This window comes from Marmota monax, unplaced genomic scaffold, assembly GCF_021218885.2.
Source record: "Marmota monax isolate L192 unplaced genomic scaffold, Marmota_monax_Labrador192_F-V1.1 WCK01_AAM20220418_F8-fsc00160, whole genome shotgun sequence".
Taxonomy (NCBI): Eukaryota; Metazoa; Chordata; class Mammalia; order Rodentia; family Sciuridae; genus Marmota; species Marmota monax.
Genome location: NW_026694183.1, coordinates 3,595,940 through 3,622,550, shown reverse-complemented (window position 1 = coordinate 3,622,550; position 26,611 = coordinate 3,595,940). Strand labels below are relative to the sequence as shown.

Here is a 26,611-nt window from a genome sequence, read left to right as displayed (position 1 = left end):
CCATGGCAGTGTACGCCTGTAATCCCAGCAACTCAAGGGGCTGAGGCAATAGGATCCCAAGTCCAAAACTAGTCTCAGCAGATGACCAAGGCACTCTGCAATTCAGGGAGACCCTGTCTCTAAATAACATATAAAAAAGGGCTGGCAATGTGGCTGAGTGGTTCAGCGCCCAGGCTCAATCCCTGGTACCAAACCAAACCAAATAAAACATCAAACATCAGTAAGTATCAGCATTGCTTTGTTGAAAGGTTAGTTAGCTAGCTTGAGCATTTTTGTAATTCTCCTTTCACTTTAGTGGCAAATACTTTGAACTTCTTTGTTGACTCATTGTTGGGTGTGTATTGATTGATGTTCACTATGCAAGGAGAGATTTTGTTGCTCAAACTTCAAAACAATGACCACAAAATTCAGCCTACCAATCCCCTCTCTGCTGCAGAGCCCCAGCAGGTGGCCTCTTCTGAACACAGTCTCACCACCATGCAAAGTCTGGGCTGGGACCCAATAGACCTCAGTAGCAGGCCACATCTCACCGTGGAGGCCTCTGAGTGAAAAGTATATGTTCAACTACAGCACATTTAGTACTGTAATGGTTATGTGTAAACCACTTTTAACACTAGGATAATATTCAAACTTGTGGTCTTAATGATATTTTATTTTTGTTTTTTTCAGAACACATGGATTTTATAGTTCAGAACTTGTGATCCTATTGATATTCAATAGAGAATGTGTTCTATTTCCCTGCTTGTTGATATTTTCTGTGAACTCAGGATTCCAGTGTTGGTTTACAACCTTAGCTTTGCTATTCAGATCCAGTCCTAGAATGTATACAAGGGATTGGGCAGAGGTCCCCTGGGCTTAGTTCTCAAACTCCTTTCTATGCTTGTTAGCACATGTATGCACAGGTAGGGTCGAGTGTACGGGTTCATCAGGACTTCATGGGATACTGATTTGTAACCCCTCCATCTTCATGACTGTTGGGTGGAGCAATGGAGATTTGGGAGTTTGTGTATCCCATCTTGAAGAGGAAGCAAATTTTAATTTTAAAGACAGAATGTTATTTTTTTGACAAATGCAGAACATTTTGCTAATGTTGTAAGTATGGTGTGGAAATATAAATGATGAAGCAATTCAGGCTATTAAATTAACAATTTTAGGCTATTAAAAATTCAGGCTATTAAAAGTAAAAGTTCCCCCTTGCCTGTGCTTCAGGGAGTGTGGAGGACATTGAATCACAGAGTGACTGCAGAAGGAACAGTGGCCCCCCGTGGAGCAGCCAGCATGTTCTCTGGAGAACTGCTAGGGGTCAGCTTGGATCCAGAGCTGTGGCCATTTCCATCAACTGTGTGGATACTTTCAGTGTCTTTCTAGATCCTCAGGTTTACTTTCTGAAGCAGTCCAACAGGAGAAAACACATTCTCTAGTGATGACTTAGCACTCCTGATTAATAAACCTAACAGTTACTCCCAGAGGATCATTGTGTGCTGGGAGAGGATCCATTGCTCCTCTGGGTGCATCAAAATGATTCATGGTAAACAAGGTCATTGAGGCAGGAAGTGACAAGGTGATGGATGACCCCTGGGAGGAGAGGTGTAGTCATTCTGTCCCTGAAATTGAGGCTTTGCAGGTCAAACACTGCCTTTCCAAGACACCTCACTGTGTCAAAGAGGCTGACTGCCTGGAGAAGGACCCTGCAGCCCTCAGCACCAGGAGACAGTGAGGTGGGAAGATCCTACATGAATTCCCTTTACCACATCTGAGCTTCTGCAAGGGACTTGAGTCCGTTTCAGATTTTTCTTTCTAATATTTGTCTTAATGTCCCCATATGTTCCTCTCTCTTAATTTCTAACTCTAATTCTCTTTTCTTTCATATATGCCTGTGCTGTTTCCATTCCTTCATTTCCTGTGTGTGTTAGTGGCTGTCATACCACTGCATTTCTGTCAGGATTTCAATTGAGCTGTGTTTAAAATCTCTGTCCCACATTGATCTTGATTTTTCTCTTAACACCTATGAGAAATTTCCATTCTGTTCCATACACTGTCTCAGGTGTCCTGTAATCTATTATTTTTCTTAGGTTCTCATCTTCATTTTCATGACTCATTTGATATTCAGTTATATTTCAAAAGAGTTGCATCCAATTTCATTTTATGCCTGCCTTTCTACTCTACTCTCAGTCTTATGTGTCTCTGCAGCATGCTTCCATATATATACCTTTATCACCTTTTTAAAATTAGTGGACATCAATTTTATTAAAATGCTACAGTCATTTAGAGTAATTTATGTCATCATTTTCCAATTGCAAGCTTAACATTTTTATCATGTCTCATTTCTGATTTTCATCTCCTTTTAAAAAGTCTATCTAAATGGTATCATTCTTAAATGGAGATTTAATAATAGTTTTGTGATAAAATATAGTAATCCAAAAATTTTTTATGTCTTTGTTCCCAATAATCTAGAACAATCTCTCATATAATTCAAATAATTTAGTGAATACTTCTGCAGTTTGCCTCCATAAAATTTAATCTGTTTATGAAGAAGGATAATGCTGCCTTCTTTCCAGTGATTATAACCTGAACCTACTGTACTGACAATCAAGCCCTCTGCAGGCATGAGGAGCAGAAGATACTTTTGAAGATACAGGGAAAGAAGATACTTTTACTCAGATCTGATCTGAGAGGGAGGCTTCCCATGTTTAACCCCAAATATGATACTGTTTATTCAGCTGATATAATCTCAAGGTAAGTAAAATCTTCTCTATTGCTACATCCTAAAATTTTTAACTTTTATTATGTGGTATTTAATCTCATGATTTTATGGGAAAAACCTATTCTATCTATTTAAGTTGATGATGAGTTTTTCCTTTAGAATCTACAACCGTGGCTGGTGACACAGCTGAGGTTTACAATGCCACATGAACCTTCATTTTTGGATAACTCAGTTGCTCAGATGCTGGAATTTTTTGCACAATGTGGGTTTCCTATCTGCAATGATTTTTTGCAGACTGATTTTTAAATTTTTTATTATTTTATTTTTATTTGCTCCAATCAGTTATATATTTGTAAGTGGAAGTCCACACTCTTGTCATCAATGTTCCAACTGTGTTTCTCTCTGCTGGGAAGGCTATGCTGCCCACAGTGTGATTAACAGAATCCACTCTCCTGCCCTTAGGAAGTGTTTGCAGATGTTTCTGCATCTGCTGTTTGGCGCCCTTCACTGTTGAAGCATTCTTTGGGATTTCTTTTGGAGGAGTTTTTCCCACTAATTGATGTTATCATGGGGAGCACTGCACTGTGCTTTCTGAAGTTACGAAATATATGGTAACTCAAGTCTTCTAGGAATTTCCCGATAGCTCTCAAAATTCCCATATTGGTGGCACAATCAATCACAGTCTCATCTTCACAAATATTTGCAATTTCCCAATTGCTCTTTCATATTTTTATTTATTTCCTTTTTTCTTATATCTCTTCCTCTTTCTTTCTCCCTTTCCCTCTCCCTCACCTGCTCTTTCTCTCTTTCTCCCCACCTCTCCTGTTGAACCTACCACTGACATTCATTCCCAGCCCTTTCTATTTTTTAATTTGAGACAGGGTCTCATTAATTTGCAGAGACTGGCTTTCAACTTGCTATCCTCTTGCCCCAGACTGTGGGGTCACTGGATTACAGGAGTGCAACACTACTTCTGACCTCTCACTAACATTGTATACCTGACACTATTGTGCTCTCAAAATAGTAGTACATTCTCATGACAGGGGTGTTAAATGTAGGATTTTTTACAAGAAACTGAGTTTGACTTTGTTTTTCCTTTCTATTCTGGGTTGTTGGTATTGTGTGCTCTCCTTCATAGAAATTATTTTCTTTATTTTAGGACTTACTCTGCTATTTGTGTTCAAATGCCATCACTTCTAGAAGGTTCTAATGTACTCTGCACATTTACTTCCAGAAGGCAATCCCCAGTACTGCTTGTAGACTTTTATTCACCAGGTGACAAGTAAAAGGTGCTTGTGTTTTGAACACATTGAGAGATCAGGGTTTTCCTGTTTGTCTTTTGTGACTTGTAGTTAGGGCCTTGACATAAAGGCCATGTCACTTGAGCACTTGCACTTGGTGGCCCTCCCTTCAGGGCTGGCTTCTGGCACATTTCCTCCCTGCTCTCAAGTGCCTCAGGAGAAACCTGGGATTCTGCAGTGAGTGTGGGTGTGGTGCTGTCTTTATCTTTATTTCTTCCTTAGAACTTTATAGTTACACAGAGTAGTTGGACTCATCCTGACAAAATCTTCCATGCATGGAATTGGACTTTGGTTCATGACCCCCTTTCCCTCCCCTTTCCACCCTGTGCTTCCCCTCTCCATTTCTCCCTCCTCTGCTTTTATTATCCTGACATTGTTGTGCAGGTTCCTTGACTAGAAAAGACTGTTTATAATCTCCCACTCTGGTATTTTAATTTTCCATGCTTTTACTTCAAATACTTTGATAATATCTATTTTGAAGCATAAAATGTAAAAACCCGGGAATTGTGGTTGGTGACTTTTCAACGTGTCTGACTTCAGTTGCTAGCCTTGCCAGGAAGTGAAAGAGCTTCCCACGTTTTGTCTCTTTGGATGCATATCTGTTCATTTGAGCACATAGTTGTCTTTATGCGTGTAGTGTAGAGTGTGCTTTGTGATTTATAAACATGGTGTGGAAGGTGTAATAAGGTAGTAAATACACCCATAGCTTCCACTATTTAACAGACAGTCCTACCAAGAATATTTTCATTTCATGCTCTTGCTAAAATTGAAACATTGGACAGAAGTTCCTGCTGTCCCCTCTCTGTGCACTGGTGGGACAGACACCATCTCAGCCTGGGTGTTGAAATACCCATGGAAACAGCATGGAAACAGCATGGAAACAGCTGCCCACCCTGTTGTTCTGTGTCCTATCGTGGATTTAGCTTGTGTTCCTTCATTTCCCACTTGATTTTCCCTCCTGGGAGGACAAGAGTAGTGTGCTTGGACTCCTCAGGTCCCAGGGTTTCTCCTCTCTGCAGGGATCCTCTTTCCTCTGCTCCCCTGCAGTGGGGCTGATCCCACCCATCCATCCAGGCTGTGCAGACTTGGGGGCATAATGTCCAGATGACAGCCTGGGAATTATCCCTGGGCTCCTAGCCCCTGCAGGGGGAATCTGATCTTCATTGATAATGAAGGGAATGTTGTGAATAGATCTGGATGATGAAGTTATGAACTATTTGGGATTGCTAAGGGCAGGTGTCCTGGGAAGGAGAGAAGATGGCTGAAGAAAGATCTCTGCTAAGAGTCAGGAGGGGGTAGGCCACGCCTTAGTGAAACTGGAAAATTGCAAATACATTTGAGGTTTCACCTGCAACCATCAGTGTATGTGTTAAAGATATGGTGCACTTTCAAAACTCAGAGTATGTTCACCACAGTCAAAATCAAGAGTCAGGATTTTAAAATTATTCTAACTCATAAGCCTGAATTGCATAATTGGTGGGAGGCACAAATGAGCCTGTGGAGGAACAGGACTCCATCACTGTGGGGGCTCAATAGTTAATTTGAGTGCTGCTTCCTTAACAGGATAATGAGTTTGGGATCATTCCAGTACAGATCATGCCCAAGCAGGGACTGTGTAGCCTGGGTGGTGAAAGTGACCTGAGAATGTTCTCATGGACTTGCTCAGTGTGGAGACACATGGGGGATTGACCAGAGGTCCGGGAGGGAATGAAGGACTGTGGTTCAGGTAAAGAACAACTGGATCAGTGTGAGACTGACCAAGTATTCTAAAGTATCCCTAAGCAAATGAAATAGTGAAATAAACTCCAGAATCCAATAAGAGAAATTGAGATGTTGACCTCATTAATTTCAATATTAACCTGAAAGAATGTCATATCATTTTTGTTGCAGTTACATTTGTGAAGATTCTTTTTTCTTTTCTCTTTTAAATATTTTTTGTAGTTGTACATGGATACCTTTATTTTATTTATTTATCTTTATGTGGTGCCGAGGATCAAACTCAGGGCCTCACACGTGTTAGGCAAACACTCTACCACTGAGCTACAACCCCAGCCCCTACTAATTCTTTTTTCATAAAAAACATAAGAAACATTCAGATAAAAGGGTGGATATTCCACAAGTTTCAGGCCTCAGGATACAGGGACGTTTGTTGGACGGCATTTATCCACCATGATATGATGCTGGTTCTGCTGGGTATTCCCTTCTATGTTGTTTGTCCTGAGCACTGTGGGACATTGAGCAGCAATCTTGGCCTCGACCTCCTGCATGTCAGTAGCTCTGCACAAGTTGTGAGAACCACAAATGACTCAGATTATTGCTGTTTGGCCCATGATTTGGGAGGGAGGTGAAAAGTCCCCACATGGGGAACGCTGTGTTGGAAGAGTGTTTAGCAGTCACTGACTTGCAGGAAGGGCGTGTGCTGTGAAAACTCCAAGACAGAAGTTCAAGTACACAGGGTCATCTGTCTGTTGGAAGGACCATGCTCTTCAGAGAGGTGAGGCTACAGAACACAAGCTGAAGATGAAACACAGTCTGAGCGCAGAACAAAACTTGCCAGATAAGCTGCACACACACCTTTCACACAGGACACACATCCCCTGCTCACTATCCTAGAATGCAGTGAAGTGGCTCAAAATCCACCTTCTTTCTCTCCTCCTTCTGTCTTCTGTTGTTCCCATGAATTTCTGGAAGACAGGCCCTGAAACACTAGAGAGTTGGACATTTCATCATCCTCTTCTCCTGAACAGTCAATATTCTTGCAAAGCTCTATTTGAAAATAATTCTAAGTAATTACTCATTTCTTATTGCAGCCTTAGTTTCCCTCGTAAAAGTTCAAATACATCGGAACATTATGATCCTGGGGCAGGAGGGTAGCTCAATTGTTCTTCACTTACCCAGCTTATATGAAGACCTGGATTCCATCCCAGACACTGCAAAATAATAATAACAACAAGATGATGATTCCAAGGAACATAATCTTTGAGGTTTTCCTCATCTCAGCTGTGCATTGGTGTCCTGGGGAACTCACTGCTCTTCCTGTTATATGCTTACACCTTCTTAGTTAAACCCCATCTGAAGAAGCACATCGATCCCATGGTTATGCACCTGGTGTTGGCCAATGCTTTGACCATCATGTTCACCTTGATACCAGATATAGCATCCACCTTGGGAGTAAGGCGGTTTTTGAACGAGGTTGGCTGTCAGACAGTTTTGTTCTTATACAGAGTGATGCGGGGTGTTTCTATCTGCACCACCTCTCTGCTGAGTGCATTTCAAGCCATCACTGTTGGTCCCAGTAACTCTAAGTGGGCATGGCTTAAATTTAAGCTCCCTACATGGACTTGTCCTTTGTTCCTTTCCTTCTGGGTCCTTAACATGCTCATCTACTTCCACATCATTGAATCCATCACAGCCATTGGAAATTTCACCATAGATGGTCATGGCTATGCTGATGCATATTGTAGAAACAGAAATTTTGGAAAACACAATTCATCATCATTTTTTATTCCCCTGCTGGTTCGAGATCTAGTGTTTGTGTTCCTCATGATCTGCACCAGCCTGTACATGGTGAGTCTCCTCTACAGACACCACAGGAGAGCCCAGCATGTCCGCAGCCCCCGTGTCTCCTCCCAGACATCCCATGAACACAAAGCCACCCGCACCATCCTCTTGCTTGTAAGTTGCTTTGTGTTCTTTTATTTCTCAGACAACTGTTTGACTCTTTATTCCTTTTATGCACACAAGAAAATCCCAAGTCTGGGGGAGTTTACTAGAGCTTTATCATCCTGCTACCCAACCATCTGCCCCTTTTTGCTGATGAAAAATAAAAGAACTGTTTCCTAATTCATTCTTTTCAGTTAATGAGAATGACAGGTTCCCACAGGGCAGCTGATGCCTGGTGTGATGCCCCAGGCTTTAGTCTGCAACAGGGCACGGTCCATAATGATTTAGAGGGGTCAAGAAAGGCCATTTGCCTTGAGCACGTCAAACTACACGAGTTTAAGTTCAGACATTCTACAAGTTTGAAATGCACTCAGAAGACTTACTGTGAATAAAGTATGTGAAGATCACACTGATAACTTTCAAACGTATTACGTGTTCTACTTGTACTTTGGACAAAATGTATTTATTTCTACTTACTATTCAAATTATCTTATATGCATCCTTATGGACGTTTTAAAATAGCCATGGGAAAACATAAATTCAAATTGGGGTTCGCATCATATATGTTAAAGTGTGCTGGCCTAAGAAACTGCTTCTGTGTAACCCACAAATGCACATTGCGCACCTTACATTTTCTAGGCACCACTTTGGGCCTTGGATTTACTCCAGTATCCTAAGAGCAATAAGACTTGATAACCAAAGAGACTACATAGGCTCTTCATGGTGTAGGAAAATTTTCAAAGTTACTATTCATAAGAAATCCCATGGGGGCTGGGGTTGTAGCTCAGTGGTAGAGTGCTTGCCTACCAGGCATGAGACACTGGGTTCCATCCCTGGCACCACATAGAAATAAACAAAAAAAATAAAGGTATTGTGTCCATCTACAACTAAAAACTTTTCAAAACCAAAAATGAAAGCCCATGATTTGAGGTAATCACTAAAATGTTTTAATACATCTTTTTAATATTGAAAAATTGTTGTTTGTTTGACATATAACTACCAATTAATGTAAAAAATAAAATAACTAATATATACACTAATATAAAATATGTTCACTGAACATCAAGTAGAATTGTTTCAATGTTTTCAATGAAAAAGACTGATGCAAATTTAATTATTTTATGTAGGTTTTTAAACAAGAAATCTATAGTGGCCAATAAGAGCTTCTAACTAGCATGATGTGACCAGGTTAAACCTTTTAATATGAATAAAAATAACTTTCAGCATCTTTACCCTATATATTCTAACTAAGGGGATATGCTGGCCTCAGGCTGGAAATTACAGGTCTTAGATCCTCAAGCCAATCATCATCCGCAGGCCACAAAAACAAAATGAGTAATGAGTTTCACAAAGTGAGAACAGAATATCAAACAGAGATGTGCTCTGTATATTGAAGGGGAATAATGCCTAATTCCCAGGGCATACAGTGCAGTAAGAGCACAGAATCAGGCACAATTCAGGAACCCAGGAGGAAGAACCAAACAAGAGCAGTGGAAGAAATAAAAAGCCTTGTGCCCTGGGAGGAAGTGGGAAGGGTATTTGCTGGCTTTAGGGACCAGGTAGCATCCAGGTAAGACCAGGAACAGCAGTGGGTAGCCACGCTATGGGAGCCATCTTCAGGCAGAGAGGACAAAATGAACCAAGGCACTGAGGCACAGACCTACTGACTTCTCAGGAGACAGTGGAGGGCTGGTGCTGGGTGACGAAATGTAACCCAGCCAGGGACACAGGGAACAGAAGGGAAACCCCTCCAACAGGAGGGCAAAACACCTTCCCCAGTGCAGCTCCACCTGCTCCCTGTGGAGATAAAGAAGCTGAGGATCACTCTGCAGGTCACCCTCTGCCCCGAGGACCTGGTCCCTGGATTCAAATCCATGAGCAGAATCTTCCCTAATGTAAACGGTGGCTTTTCCAAAACGTAAAACAAAAATACAAGCCACGCAAACAAGACTGAAAAGAAAAAGACAGTAAGCTTCAGCCCTGGTGTCCCAGCTGCCACACTAGCCAGACAGGTCTGCTTGGTGGCTCACCCTGGCTCACTACTGCAGGGCACTGAGCATTTCATGCTCCGGACCCAGCTCCCCTCAGAAAGCAGTAAACACCAGTCCAAATAGAAACTCACCCCAAGCAGAAGCAGCATCCTTCACACTAACCTAGCACAGGTGAGCCCTCTTCTCACCCAGTTTCACACATGCACACGCATAATGCTCTGGAGCATTAGGTTCCTCTTGGTGAGGTAGTTCCTAGTCTAAAGCAGCAAATGTCACAGTGTCTACACTCGCATGGATGGGTAACTGTCATGGAAGGCCCACACCCAAACTCCTTCTCCCCTGATTCTCAGACTAAGGTGATCCCCCCCACCCTTAGATCATAACAAACTAATAACTAGAAACAAAGAGATGAAGTCCTACAAAATGAAAAAAAAATTAAAAACAGTCAAAAAACCAAGAGAGAATCTGTGTGATCACACTAACAGTCTAACCTTGGCTGCAGAGGAGAGAACCAGTCGGTTCATCCAGCTACAGGCACTTCATAAAGCACCCAGGTCATTCACAACTCACGAAAACAAGGGTGGGGGGAATTTTAGGTGGAAATAAAATTAACACCAACTGATGCTCAGGAAACAGTTCTAAAACGCCACACAGAGGGATGTTGGGCAAAAGTGTCTATGGAGTCATCTACAGGCCAGGCCCTCAGGGCTGCTTCCAAGGGGCAGCAACATTGGCAGTTGCTGGCTCCAGGTGGGCCCAGGGGCCCAAGGGACTTCTGGGCTCTGTGTGCCCCATTGACTCCTGCAGCGCCTGTTGCCAGGGCCCCACTTTGTCACTTGCTCCTACTCCAGCGGGTCTCTCCACTGCAGCTCATTCCTGAGTTCTGAGACAGCCTCTGAGAATTTACTGCAGACACCAGAACACAGCACCCCGCAGAGACCCGAGTCCGGAATCTTAACACATCTCTTCACGTCAAAGACATATTCTCCAGTGGCCACCAGCACGAAACACCCCACGAACGGGGTCCTTGGAAAGAAATTTGCTTTCCTCCTCTGCTGGCTAGTCTGAGCTCAGGAGTCCTTGTCTGGGGCTCCAGGGAGCACTGTCTCTGGCTCACAGAAGGCCACCTTCTCACTGTTGTCTCCCATGCCCCTGGGGAGAGAGGCTGCCGTCTCTTCTTATAAGGACAATAATCCCTCTGGTACAGGACCTTACCTTCGCCTTATGTAACCTTCATTATTTCCAACCCCATTTCCAAATGCCACCACATGTGCTTTGGGGAACTTGTTTTTTCTTTATCTTCTATTCCGTCTTGTGTCTGCCTTTCTCAGGCAGTAAGTGACCAGGAAGCTGACTTCCATGGAGTGCCTGTGAATCTCTTCCCCTCCTCCATGAGGAGGAACCTGAAAATTAGGTTCTTGTTTTGTGGAATCTGATTTTATTCCTCTTACATCTGGGGCTACCCGGGACGCTACAGCCTCAGAAGACACTACTGGTGTCCCTGATGTTTGGTCATTTTCAATGCCAATAACTAAGCTACAATGGTTCTCCCACACCTGGAAGCTGATGAGTAGTGAGCACTATTAATGCTTATTTCAAATGCAAAAAATCTTGAGATAATGTACTAAATTGTTCAGAAGGTTGTTTTCTTAGCACCTGCTGGAATACTACAGGATTTTCTTTAACATCATTGCCGGAGTTCCTGCCTTCATCCCAGTGCAGGTGAAAACGAGGGTGGAAGAATTTCCAGTGTTGCTGAAAACCGGACGAGACTTCGGATCAAGCTAGCTGCCTGCAGAACTTACCTGGACTGTGATTTAAGCTAGCTGCCTGCAGAATTTACCTGGACTGTGATTTACCTGGACTGTGAGTTAATCTATTGAGACACTGCTTTACCTGGACTGAGACAACAAACTGTAATCTATAACAAATTGTAACTCGGTATCTTTGCTAACAGTGTCATTGCTGGTATAATTTTTCCAAGGGCTTCTTGCATGGAGCCATCAATTGGCTTGGTATTGTGGCATTTTGTATCCTCCCTTTCTGTTTGTAGCAGGTTATTTATGGTGTTTCTGTAAAAACCACTATGGTCGTTATTTAAATTAAACAAAAGGGGGAAATGTTAGAGTCTGTAAACAAGTCAAAAATAACACCTGGCATTTTGCCAGGGGAATGTTAGAGTTCGTAAACAAGTCTGGATGGTGCCTGGCAAAACGCCTGAGGGAGTGGTTTGAGAAGTAACAAAAACAAGCCATTAAGTGTGGAGATTCCTTATTGGTTGACTGATGTATCTAGTTTATGCTAATTAGATAAGCTCTGTGGAATGTATAAATACTGCTCCTGTCCTGCAATAAACGGCTCCTACTCCTGCTGTATCAACGTTCACAAGTTGTTCGTCACCCCCCGGTTATTTTGCTGCAGCCGGACTGCGGCACCTCTTGATGATATTCAAGGGTGACACAACGCAATCTGAGAGGCAGATTTCACAATATGTTGTGTTTTTTAGAGCTGATGGAAGAATTATTGTAAGTTGCTATATTTTTCTTTACTAATGTACAGCCTTTAATATTGGGGAGTGAAGAAAAAAAAGGGTTAAGGATATGACATATTTTCAAGGCAGTGCACACACAGAGTTGTGATTTAGGATTTAGTTTAGTTCTTTTTTTAGTAAGATTTATTGGTAGGACCAGTTTTAGGTTCACAGCCTTTGTAAAATGTACACTTTCATTCACCCTCTGTTCACAAGGGAGCACATCATCCCTCTCTCAATAGCCCCCATTGTGATGGAATCCTTCGTACTTCATGAAGAGCACATATTGTCACATTATTATCATCCAATCCTGTTGTATGCACCTGGGTTCACTCTTGGCATTGTTCATTCTGTGACTCTGTGTGTGAACAGGGGTAGGAGGGAGAGAATGAACCCAAAACCATTGTTTTTCTGAGCTGTATCAGCAACCATTTTGCAAAATTTTATTTTGAGACAGAATGTCACTTAATTACTGAGGCTGGCCTTGAACCTGTAACCCTCCTGACTCAGGTTCCTCCATGGCTGGGATTACAGGTGTCCTCCACTATTCAAGTCATACTCGAGGCCCGAGTGTGGGTGTGCTGTACAAAATTACAGCTGTGCATTCCCTGCTAGATATTGTCTCTGCCATGACCATGGAGGTGGCAGTTGGCATCTGCATTGATGCTGGTTTTGTTTGGGTTGTTACCACTCAGTGTCCACAGCCTACAAATCCTTGACCCCTGACTGCCATTCTCCCCCTGGTGGTGTGGATGTCACAAAGGTCCTCCTTACACCAGGCATCCCTATCCGTGCAGACACATAATGAGTCCCTTGCTGGTGACTCTCCGTCAGGTAGATCACACACTGGGTTACATCTCTGGTGGTTTCACCTCCCAGCTCAGCCTCCCTGGGCGGCCACACTGTGAGCCACTTCCTCAGTTCTCTGGCCCTCCAGGCTCTGTGGGCATTGCCCCTTCTGCACTGTGGCCTGGAGCCCTTCCCTGTGCAGGAAGGTGGCAACTGTGGAGCTCTTGCTGTTGTCTTCTCTCGGGACTGATATACCTACCCTATTTTTCTATTTAGGTCAGAAGCCAGCTTATCACAAATTATGAAGGATTCATTTCTGTTTTCTGTAAAAATATTAGGATGTCTGTATAGCCTGGCCAGAATTTGATGTTGTAAAGCTGCTTGGAAGGCCTGCCCGTGCCTTGAACTCACCCATGCCTGGTTTTCCCTGACCAGATAACAACCCTCTCCAAAACCTTAATGGTGTCTCGTAAATCTTGGCTTTCCCTGGCCAGATAACGACCCTCTCTGAGGCTCTAATGGCCTTCCTTCATAAATTCTGATGTCGGGGCCAGCAAAAAAATATGAACTAGCCTTTGTGTTATGCTTGTCATAATTTTGTTACCTGTAAGATCCTCGAACCCCCTTCTGTGTAACTTTCTGGGCTATAAAGCTGGGCTTCTAGAAAGCCACTGTCCTTGGCTCCCAGGATTTTGTTGGGAGAGGCAGCCCGGCCAGCCAAAATAATAAGCTTGCTTTACTTTGATTTTAATTGGTGTCAGTGGTCTTTCCTTGCGTCGTGGTCTAACAGGATCACTGTGCTTGTGCTGCCCGTGGTCTATGGTTGATAGCAGTTTCCTGTAGGTGCCATTTTCTAGATGAGTCAATTGGGAGGATAAATCTGGTCTCTGTTACTTGAAGCCTGAAAGTATGGAGTCTTTTCAGTCTGATGGCTCACTTGACACTTATTTGTACACAATGCTTCTTTGGTTGGGACTCACTGCTCTATCACTTCATTTCTCTCATGGGCTTTCCTGGCCTTCCTACAAGGACCTCAGCTTCCTTTTCAGCAGCGAGTAGAAGAACTGGGAGTGGGTGTCCTGGTCCTCTTCCTCACCTTCAGATGAAGCACCCGTGTTTACCAGACAGGCTGTTTCCTCCAGTGTTGTCCAGGGTCGATTTCATTCCAATTACACAAGATCCTATTTGCTTTTATTATATTATGTGCATTTGCAAATATATCAGAATGAATTCCACCAATTCATAAAATTATACTTCACCAATAATAATGTTATACCTAAGTATGAATGTTTTTCACTTCATCCTGTTCACCAGCTCAGCTTCTTAATAGTTGATTTATATGTCTCATCAAACTTTCAAATATTCAACTATTATTTTGTCATAATTTTCTAACCCCCACATTTATTTCTCTTTCCTTCTCCTACTCTGATGTATAAATGTGACACTTTTGGTTTTGTCCACTGGAGTGAAACTTTCTTCATTTCTCTTCAAGCCCTTTCTTCTGTGCTGTTCCCACTGGGTACTACTTACAGATCTATCCACTAGTACACTGACTTTCTCGACTGCTATCCATTCCTCCACTGACAATTTCAATTTTGGTTTCTGTGTTTTTAAACTCTATAACTTCCATTTGGTTATTCATTATATCTTCTATTCCTTGGCTTACTTTCTCTTTTCAAATATCAGCAAGTGTCAGTATTGCTAAGTTGAAAGTTTTGTTTGCTCCTTTGAACATTTTTGTAATAATCTGAACTTATTTGTTGACTCATTGTTGGGTGTGTATTGATTGCTGTTCTCCCTGCAAGGGGAGATTTCTCAGCTCAAACTTCAACCCCATGACCACAGAATTCAGCCTACTAGCCCCTCTCTGCTGCAGAGCCCCAGCAGGTGGCCTCTTCTGAACACAGTCTCACCAGAATTCAAAGTCTGGTGTGGGACAAAGGAATCTCAGTAGCAGGCCACATCTGACTGAGGATCCTATTTATATTCAATAGAGAATGTGTTTTATTTCCCTCTTTATTCACATCATCTGTGAATTCAGGGTTCCAGTGTTGATTCATAGCCTTAGCGGAGCTATTCAGGTCCAGCCCTAGAATGAACATATGGGATTTTGGAGAGTTCCCCTATGTTCCTTAGAACCAGATGCATGCATGCACAGGTAGGGTTAAGGTTAAGAGTTCATCAGGACTTCATGGGATCCTAATTTGTAACCCCTCCATCTCCATGAGTGTTAGGGTGGAACAATGGCACTTTGTGACTTTGTGTATCCCATCTTGAAGGAGAAGCATATTTTTTTTTTTCAGAGAGAGAGAGAATTTTTTTAATATTTATTTTTCAGTTTTCAAAGGACACAACATCTTTATTTGTATGTGGTGCTGATGATCGAACCCAGCGCCACGCACATGCTGGGCAAGCGCGCTACTGTTTGAGACACATCCCCAGCCCAAGAAGTAGTTGGACACAATACTTTTCTTTTATTTATTTATTTTTATGTGGTGCTGAGGATCAAACCCAGGGCCTCGATCCTCACATGCTAGAACATGAGCGTTCTCCTGAGCCACAATCCTAGCCCCAGTAGAAGCAAATTTTAAATTAAAGATAGAATGACACTATTTTGAGAAATTCAGAACATTTTCTAATGATTTAAAACAATGCAGATGTACAAATAAGGAAGAGTTAGATGGACTAATTAGGTTTTTTGGAGTTCAGATGTGCCCTCTGCCCTGCGCCAGGCCTGTACTGCACAGAGCCTGGAGGAAGCCCAGATACACTGTGGGTACCAGAGGCACAGAGGCCTCCCGTGCAGCACCCAGCATGTTCTCTGGGGTTCTGCTCAGGGGTCAGCTTGGATTGAGGGCTATGGTCTTCTACATTAGTTGCCTGGAAACCATTAGTGGCTTTTTATTTTTTTTTCTTTTAAATATTTATTTTTTGGTTGTAGTTGGACACAATACCTTTATTTTACTTATTTATTTTTATGTGGTGCTGAGGATTGAACTCAGGGCCTCGCCCGTGCTAGGCGAGTGCTCTACCGCTGAGCCACAACCCCAGCCCGTTTAGTGGCTATTTAGACTCCTCAAGTTTACTTCCTGAAGCAGTTCAACCAGGGAAAACACAGCCTCAGGGATGACTTAGCACTCCTAATTAATAAACCTAACCATTACACCCAGAGACTCAATGTGCTTCTGGGAAAAGATCTGCTGCTCCTCTGGGTGCATCCAATGATTCATCGTAAACAAGGACCTTGAGGCATCAGGTGACAAGGTGATGGACCACCCCTGGGAGGAGAGATCCAGTCATTCTGTACCTGAAATTCAGGCTCTGCAGGTCAAACGTGGCCTTTCCAAGAAGCCTCACTGTGTTTGGGAGGCCAACTGCCTAGATCAGGGGCCCTGCAGCCCTCAGCTTTAGGTGAGCAGGAGTGGGAAGCCCTCCTCTGTATTCCCTTTATCCTGTCTGAGCTTCTGCACAGACTTGGGTCATTTCTGATTTTTCTTTTTGACATTCTTGCTACAATGTACCTATATGTTCTTCTCTTTTAGTTTCTAACTCTAATTCTCTTTTCTTTCATTTATGCCTGTGCTGTCTCCATTCTTTCCTTTCTTGGGTACATTAGAATCTGTTACAGCTCTGCATATCTGTCCCTGTATAAATCATTTGAATTTTATTTAAAGAACCTGACACACATACTCGATGTGCAAATCTTGACTTTTCTCTTAACATATAGATAACATTTCCATTCAGTTCCATGACAATCCTAGGTCTCCTGTATACTGTGATTTTTCTCATGCTCTTATCTTCTATTTAAATGGCTCGATTGATATTTATTTACATTTGAAATAATGTACATCCAATTTCATTTTATTCACCTCTTTTCTACTCTACTCTCAGTCTTATGTGTTTTCATAGCAAACTTCTAAAAACTTTTCAAATATTAATGGACATGTATTGCATTAAAATACTAAACTGAGATTAATTCATCACATCTTTTCTAATTGGCAGCTTAACATCCTTTTATTCTATATTACATCTGTGGTTCCTCTTATTTTATGCTGTCTGAATGGTATCATTCAGAACACTCCCTCCTTGCTTCACAAGTGCCCCAGGGGGATTGGTGAGTATTTCCAGTAACTGCAGGTGTAATGCTTTTATAACAATTAGTAGAGAGTGTGATTTAATTTGATTAATTTGTTCTATCCTGTCATTCTTTTTTAGATTCCCTAGTTTGAAAATGTGTATTTAAAATCTCCCACTGTGACCTATTAATTAACCATGTTTTTACTTCATATGTTGATAATATGTGTACTTGAGCTCAAAATTTTAAAACTGTGCTCCTGGTAATGGTGATTAATGACAATCTCTGTCTGACTTTACTTGCTAGACTTCCCAGAAATGAAAGTGCTTCTCATAATTGGTCCTATTTGGATGGATATTTATTAATTTGGACAATTGTAATTGCATTATGCAGATGTACAGAGTAGATTATGCAGGTGTAGAGAGTGCATTATGATTATAAACACAGTGTGGAGTGATGAAATGCTGAAATGAGGTAATTATTACACCCATAACTTCAACTATTTACAGAATGTTCTACCAAAAATATTTTAATTTCATGCTCTTAGTTAAATTGAAACATCTGACACAAGTTCCTGCTATCCCCTCTCTGTGAACTGGTGGGACAGAAGCGTCTCAGCCTGGGTGTTGAAATTGCCTTCAGGCTGTTTCCACGCTGCCCACCCTTTTACCACGCTTTGCAACATGTCTGTGTCCTATCGTGGTTTTAGGTTGATGTTCGTCCATTTCCCTCTTGATTTTCCCTCCTGAGAGACCAAGAGTAGTGGGCGTGGACCTCCTCAGGTCCAGCAGGATGTTCTCCTCTCTGCAGGGCTCCCCTTCCCTCTGCTCCCCTGCAGTGGAGCTGATCCAGCTTATCCATCCAAGCTGTGCAGACTTTGGGGTGATATGTCTAGATGAGAGCCTGGGAACCATTCCTGGCCTCCTACCCCTGGCAGGAGGGAATCTGATCTTCATGATACTGAAAGGAATATTAGGAATATAACTGGATGATGAAGTTATGAAAGACACAGGATTGCTAAGGGCAGGTGTCCTAGGAAGGAGAGAAGATGGCTGAAGAAAGATCTCTGCTAAGAGTGAGGAGGGGGTTAGCCTTGCCTTAGTGAAATTGGAAAACTACAAATGATCAAAACATTTGAGGTTTTACCTGCAACCATCAGAGCACATATTAAAGATATGTGCTTTCAAAAATCACAGTATGTTCACCATGGCCAAATATGTTAAGAGTCATGATTTCAAACAATTCTAACTCATAAACCTAAATTTCAAAGTTGCTGGAAGGCCCAAACGAGCCTGTGGAGGAACAGGACTCCAACACTGTGGGGGATCAATAAATAATTTGAGTGCTTGTCCCTTAACAGGATAATGAGTGGGGGATCATTGCAGTACAGATCATGCCCAAGCAGGGATGGTGGTGAAAGTGTAGCCTGGGTGGTGAAAGTGACCTGAGAATGTTCTCATGAACTTGCTCAGTGTGGAGACACACATGCAATTGACCAAAGGTCCAGGAGGGAACAAAGGAACAACTGGGTCCGTGGGAGAAAGTATTCCCAAGCAAATGAAATAGTGAAATAAACTCCAAAATCCAAGAAGTGCAGTTGAGACATTAACCACATCAATTCCAATATTAACCTGAAAACATATATCATTTCTGGAGAAATACCATTGGTTAATCCATTCATTCTCTTTCCATAAGAAAACATTTATAAACAATCAATCAAAAGTTGTATTTTACACATGTTACAGTCCTCAGGATACAGGGATGCTTTGTTAGCCTGGGCTTATCAACCACGGTCGTAAAAGTGACCCCCAAATTCCATATCCTGGGTGTTTTCCTGAGCACTGTGGGATATGGAGCAGCAACCTTGACCTCTACCTCTTGCATGTCAGCAGCTCTGCAAAAGTTGTGAGAGCCACAGATGTCTCAGATCACTGCTGTTTGACCCATGGGTAGGGAGAGCGGTGAAAACCTGTGTTGGATGAGTGTTTAGCAGGCAATGACTTGGAGGAAGGAGGTGTGCCATGAGTACTTCAAGACAGAAGTTTGAGAACACAGGGTAGCATGCCTACGAGAAGGATCATGCTTTTCATAGATATCAGACTACTGAAATGTAGGTTGAAGATGAAACCCAGTCTGGGGCTCAGAAGAAAACTTGCCTTATAACCTGCATATTTGTCTTTCACACAGGCCACTTGTCCCTGCTCAGTACCCTAAAACTGTGATATGGATTGAATTCCACCTTCTTTCTCCACCTACTCTTTTGATATCTTGTTCCCAGGAATCCTTGGAATCCAGGCCCAGGAAGTGTCTAAGGAGACCCTGATATGAAAGAAAAATGGACATTTCATCACCCCTTTCTCCTCCTGCAATGTCACTATTCTTGCAGAAGCTGTGTCTTATAAATAATTTTAAGTGATTATTTGATTTTTCATTGCAGGCCTAGTTTACCTCATTACAACTTCTAAGCCATCATCAAGATAATGTTTTTGGGCTGTGGGTATAAGCTCAATGGTACTGCACCTGCCCAAAATGCATGAAGACCTGGATTCCTTCCCCAGCACTGCAAAATAATAATAATAACAAGATGATGATTCCAAGCGACACAATCTTTGGGGTTTTCCTCATCTCTCAGCTGTGCATTGGTGTCCTGGGGAACTCACTGCTCTTCCTGTTATATGCCTACACCTTCTTAGTTAAACCCCATCTGAAGAAGCACATTGATCCCATAGTTATGCACCTGGTGTTGGCCAATGCTTTGACCATCATGTTCACGTTGGTACCAGATATTGCATCCACCTTTGGAGTAAGGCGGTTTTTGAACAAGGTTGGTTGTCAGACAGTTTTGTTCTTATACAGAGTGACGGGGTGTTTGCATCTGCACCACCTCTCTGCTGAGTGCATTTCAAGCCATCACTGTCAGTCCCAGTAACTCTAAGTGGGCGTGGCTTAAATTTAAGCTTCCTAAATGGAAGTATCCCTTGTTCCTTTTCTTCTGGGTCCTCAACATGGTTGTCTACTTCCATGTCATTGAAACCATTACAGCCATTAGCAACTTCACTCTGATTGGTCCTGGGTATGCTCATGCCTACTGCCAAAATAAATACTTTGGAAAACATAAATCACCGTCATTGTTTATTGCCATGCTGGTTCGAGACCTGCTGTTTGTGCTCCTTATGACCGGCACCAGCCTGTACATGGTGAATCTCCTCTACAGACACCGCAGGAGAGCCCAGCACGTCCACAGCCCCCGTGTCTCCTCCCAGACATCTCCTGAACACAAAGCCACCCGCACCATCCTCTTGCTTGTAGGTTGCTTTGTGTTCTTTTATTTCTCAAACAACTGCTTCTCTCTTTATTCCTATAATGCACGCTATAAAATTCCAAGATCAGAGGGGATTAGTGGAGCTTTATCATCATGCTACCCCACCATCTGCCCATTTTTGCTGATGAAAAATAATAGAATTGTTTCTCAGTTTACATCATTCTTCTGAAAACGAATGTGACAGGTTTCCAAAGGGCAAATAATGGCAGATCTGAGGCCCGAAGATACAATTTGCAGCAGGGCAGGGTCCCTAATGTTTACATGGGAAAAGAAAGGCCATGCTGCCTTGAATACTTCAAATGGCAGAAGTGTGAGCTCAGATATTCTATAAGTGTACAGTGCACTCAGAATTAGAAGACATAGTGTGAACAAATGTACAGAGACAACATTGATGATTTCCACTTTTATTTAGTGTTTAAATTGTAATTTGAATAAAATGAATTCATTCATTTATACTCTTCAAAATATTTCATATGGGGGGATAGTAGAGGATAGGAAAGGCAGCAGAATTCAACATACACTAGTATGGCAGTATGTAAAAATGTGGATGTGTAACCGATGTGATTCTACAATCTGTATAAGGGGTAAAAATGGGAGTTCATAACCCACTTGAATCAAATGTATGAAATATGATATGTCAAGAACTATGTAATGTTTTGAATAACCAATAATAAAAATTAAAAAAAGAAAAAAAAAGATAATAAAAAATATTTCATATGCAGGCTTATTTTTTTTAAACAGCCATGGGAAAATGTAAAATTCAAATTTGGGTTCCCATGATACTTCTATTAAAGTGTGCTGGCCTATGAAACTGCTTCGGTGTATCCCACAAATGCACACTTCCAACCATTCATTTTCAGACACCACTTTAGGGCTTCAATGTACCCAGGGTTCTGAGAGCAAAGGGACTACATAGGCTCTTCATGGTGTAGGAAAATTTTTAAAGTTAATATTCATAAGAAATCCCATGGTTTGAGGTATTCACTAAGATGTTTTAATACATCTCTTTAATATTGATAAAATTGTTATTTATTTGACATATAGCTACTAGTTAATGTAAAAGAAATGACAATAACTAATATACACAATAATCTAAAATCTATTCGCTAAACATCAAGTTGAATTGTTTCAATCTTTTCACTAAAGACAACTTTATCATTGAAAGACTGTCCCAAATATAATTATTTAATGTAGGGTTTTAATCAAGGAATCTATAGTGGCCAATAAGAGCTTCTAAATGCATTATGTGACCAGGTTAAACCCTTTTAATACGAATAAAAATAACTTTCAGCAGCTTTACCCTAAACACTCTAACTAAGGAGATATGCTGGCCTCAGGCTGGTAATCACAGGTCTTAGATCCTCAAGCCAATCGTCATCTGCAGGCCACACAAACAAAATGAGTAATGAGTTTCACAAGGTGAGTACAGAGTTTCAAACACAGATGTGCTCTGTATATTGAAGGGGAATAATACCTAATTCCCAGGGCATACAGTGCAATAAGAGCACAGACCTGCCAGTAGCCACACTTATACCCCTCCAATATGGCCTTAGGACAGCACTGGAAGCGGGGACAATATTACAGGTTTTCAGCTTTTTCCAGAGTTTGAGCAGGTTAACCAGCAAAACCAGGGTGGCCACGTGCAGGCTGCAGTTTCTTCAGACTCTAAAAGAGCTAAAAAATGCTTGCTGTACTTAATGGTCCAAAATCAGCCTTCATTCAAAGTCTGCTTTGCCAGGGGCTAGAAGGAAGTTCTCCTTCAAAGAATAGCCTGACAGTTAAAAGAAACAGCCCCCTGGGAGACATCCTGTAGCCATCTATCTCCCTGAGACATCCTTCCGCCATCTGTCTTCCTGAAACATCCTGAGGTTATCTCACCTTGTGAAGACATCCAGCAACTGCTGATAAGAGAGCTTCCCCATCCCCAGCATATAAATACCCCTGTGTGAACAATAAAAGTTTGCAGCTTGATCAGACTCCTGTCTTGCTGTCACCTTTCGTGTCTCTTGTCCCTTCATTCCTCCCCATCTAGGTTCGCTGCCCATGTTGATGTGTCCTGCCGGTCGGGACATGCTTGATTCTTTATGCAATGAGCCCCCACATGATTGGATTTCTCTGGCCAAAACTTATTTATTGGGGGGTGATAATCTGCTTTGGTGATCTCACTGGACTCATAATTGCACTGAACAGGCTGAGAGAAACCAGAGACAAGTCTTTGATGCCCCTTTGGAGATGTTAACTGGAAGTGGAGAATTTGCAGATTTGGAAAGGCAGATAAATTATAATCTAGCAATTTATGATCAAATTACTGCATGTGTCAAAAGGTGTGGAGGGAATTGCCTAATAGAGGTGAATCAGCTTTGGATTTTAGTCAAATCTGACAAGGATCAGAGGAGCCATTCTCAGATTTTGTGGCACGTCTCTACGAGGCAGCCAACAGATCAAAAAGAGACTGGAATGCCTCTGAGTCCCTGGTCAAGCAGCTAGCATTTGAAAATGCTAGTAAACTTTGTCAGGAGATCCTCCAACCCAATCGAAAAGGGGGGACTGTTTCTGAATTTATTCACCTTTGTGCAGATGTGGGTCCAACACAGATACAGGGCTTAACACTTGCTGAGACTCTGAAACAGGTGCTACAACCTCAGTCTTGGACAGCCATTCTCACAGGTGGTGTTTCAACTGTGGTAGAACTAGGCACATGGCTCAGGACTGTGAGTCCCTGCGCAACAGGGCAGAGACCTCTCCTGGTTTGCGTAGATGTCGCTACTGGAGAGATGACCACTTGGCGTGGGAAAACTCCGATAGATATGGTGGGAGCAGCTGGCCACTATGTCTAACTTCCTACTTCTCTGCTGCTGGGAAACCAGGGCGGGGCCTGCATGGCCCCTCAAACAGTAGGGGGTTACAGTGTAAGCGGGAAGAGGAGTCACAGACTCCTATGTCATTAGGGCCGGCCATGTGGGCTCGTCACTACTACCAGCCGACTCCACACAGACGTTACAGTTATGGCCAGCTGTGAGAGTAACCCTTTACCCTAAAATAGGGCCAGAAATCAAACTCATTGTACAGTCAAATTGCACTACTCAGCTCTCTTCAAGAGATGTATTGGTGCAAGTGATATTCTTGTCTTGCCACTCCACGAATGGCCCAGATGAGACCTCAACAACTCACAAAAGACAAATAAGAAAAACATGATCTCTCAAAATGTTCAAAACACGAGCACTCCTTACTTACCAAATGGTGAATGAAACTCTATTATGTAAAGCATTGTGGAATGTGTCTTCTGGAAGGAAATGTGGAGACCACATAAGAACGTTGAAGGAGTGATGGCATTAGAACAGGAATAGCAGAATGAGTTCTAAAATAAAGAAGAGAATTTCCATGAAAAAGTGTAGAATAATATCAACAACCCTAAATAGGAAAAACAAAGTCAAACACCATTTCATGTTCAGAACACTAGAAAAACTAGGGATAGTAGGAACATAACTCAACATTGTAAAAGCTATCTATGCTAAGCCAAGGCCACCGTTATTCTAAATGGAGAAAAACTGGAGGCATTACCTCTAAGAACCGGAACAAGACAGGGTGTCCTCTCTCACCACTTCTATTCAACATAGTCCTTTGCAGAGGTCCAGCCCCTGCGGCGGGAGAGAGGGTCCAGTGTGGTCCTGAAGGAGGAGTGGCGTCGGTGAAAGAAGAAGAGTCGGGACAACAGGTTGCAAGTTATGAGCAACCTCCAGAAGACATCTAATTGCCCCTGGAGGGATCTTTATTTTTATACTTTTTTTAACAGGTGTTCTTTCAGGTAGTTAATGGATAGCTTCAAAGCCCTAAATTTTTTTGATTTACATAATTTTCAAGAGTTACAATCTTTTCTGATATATTGATTTCTTAAGATATTAAGTACATTGTTCAAAATATTTTTCTGTAACCTTAGACAACACAATGAAGCTTTTACGTTTTCACCTCAACCACTAAGTGCTAGGTGATCCAACTAGACTACATGACTCCTGACCTATTATTCACTTCTAACTTTAAAGCATACCTTATGGCATGTCTCCATTGTATCCTTAGTCTCATTCTGGAATTTTTCCTGCAATCTCAGGCAATAGGTACTTTTATTATTGATTGACGTATGCCCTGTTATCCATATCATGAGGATCATAAACTTAACATTCCTAATGGTTCCGGTTTCCAGATGGTACAGCCTTGCCGCAGCATCCCCCATGCTGTGACCCTGTCAGACAGCGGGTGCAGGAACGCATTCACCAGTCCTTAAAACTTTAGCCAGAGCAATTAGATGAAAGAAATTAAAGGGATACAAATAGGAAAAGAAGAACTCAAACTAACACTATTTGCCAGCAACATGATTCTCTACTTAAAGAATCCAAAAAATTCCACCAGAAAACTTCTAGAATTAATAAATGAATTTGGCAAAGTAGCAGGATATAAAACCAACACCCATAAATCAAATGCATTTCTATACATCAGTGATGAATCCTCTGAAAAACAAATTAGGAAAACTATCCCATTCACAATAGCCTCAAAAAAAAAATAGTTGGGAATCAACAAAAGAGGTGAAAGACCTCTATGATGAAAACTACAGAACACTAAAGAAAGAAACTGAAGAAGACCTTAGAAGATGGACAGATATCCATGCTCCTGGATAGGCAGAATTAATATTGTCAAAATGGCCATAACAAAAAAGCATTATACAGACTTAATGTAATTCCAATTAAAATCCCAATGACATTCCTCATAGAGATAAAAAAAAAAGTCATGATGAAATTCATTTGGAAAGGGCTGGGGATGTGGCTCAAGCAGTAGCCTCTCGCCTGGCACGCGTGCGGCCCGGGTTCGATCCTCAGCACCACATACCAACAAAGATGTTGTGTCTGCCGAGAACTAAAAAATAAATATTAAAAAAAAAAAGTCTCTCTCTCTCTCTCTCTCTCTCTCTCTCTCTCTCTCTCTCTCTTAAAAAAAAAAAAAACAGAAAGAAAGAAATTCATTTGGAAAAATAAGAGACCCAGAAGAGTCAAAGCAATCCTTAGCAAGAAGAATGAAGCAGGAGTCATCGCATTACCAGACCTTAAACCGTACTACAGAGCTACAGTAACAAAAACAGCAAGAATCAATAAATGGGATGGATTCAAACTAAAACGCTTCTTCTCAGCAAAAGAAACAATAAGTGAGGTGAACAGAGGCCTACAGAATGGGAGCAAATTTTTACCACACACACATCAGATAGAGCACTAATCTCTAGGATATATCAGAAACTCAACACTGAAAAACAAATAACCCAATCAATAAATAGGCCAAGGAACTGAACAGACACATCTTAGAAGAAGATATACAATTGATCAAAAAATATATGAGAAAATGTTCAACATTTCTAGCAGTGAGAGAAATGCAAATCAAAACTACCCCAAGATTACATCTCACTCCAGTCAGAATGGCATTTATCAAGAATACAAGCAACAAGTGTTGGCGCGGATGTGGGGGAAAAGGCACATTCATACACTGCTGGTGGGACTGCAAATTGGTGCAACCAATCTGGACAGCAGTATGAAATTCCTTAAAAAACTTGGAATAGAACCACGATTTGACCCAGCTATCCCACTCCTCAGTCTATGCCCAAAAGACTTAAAAACAGCATGCCACAGGGACAGCCACGTCAATGTTTACAGCAGCACAACTCACAATAGCTAAACTGTGGAACCAACCTAGGTGCCCTTCAATAGATGAACAGATAAAGAAACTGTGATATATATATATATATATATATATAAATAAATGGATGGAGCTGGAGAATATCATGCTAGGTAAGCCAATCCGAAAAAAACAAAGACGGAATGTTTTCTCTGATTCGTGGATGCTGAACCATAATGGGGGAAGGGGATGGGAGGAAGGGAGGGACTTTGGATAAGGCAAAGGGAAGGGAGAGGAAGGAAGGGGGCATGGGGGTAGGAAAGATAGTGGAATAAGATGGGCATCATTCCCCTAGGTACATGTATGATGACACGAATAGTGTGACTCTACTTCCTGTCCAACCAGAGAAATGAAAACTCAGGCTCCGTATGTATACTATGAATCGAAATACATTCCTCTGTCGTGTATAACTATTAGAACAAATAAATAAATTTTTTTTAAAAAAAGAAAGAGAACATCACTAGTTTCCCCCCAAACTCTCTCTTTTCCCCTTCTAACCATCCTCAAAGGTATCCACTAACTGA

At 41.9% G+C, this 26,611-nt stretch overlaps 1 long non-coding RNA gene and 1 pseudogene across 2 annotated transcripts in view; one reads left to right on the top strand and one right to left on the bottom strand.

Annotated features, from left to right (window-relative positions):
- The window catches only part of LOC124107757 (uncharacterized), a 34,219-nt gene that overhangs the window by 6,736 nt on the left and 872 nt on the right, over positions 1–26,611 (bottom strand). The window contains exons 2-4 of one of the 2 annotated variants that reach the window (XR_006856532.1): positions 23,610–23,733; positions 6,900–6,935; positions 6,470–6,711 (exon numbers count right to left, since the gene is read on the bottom strand). This is a non-coding gene — a long non-coding RNA (uncharacterized LOC124107757). Of the gene's footprint in view, positions 1–6,469; positions 6,712–6,899; positions 6,936–23,609; positions 23,734–26,611 lie in introns of those variants that run through there. The other variant, XR_009228797.1, reaches the window with a different exon arrangement.
- LOC131425016 (vomeronasal type-1 receptor 4-like) lies at positions 18,928–21,064 on the top strand (annotated as a pseudogene).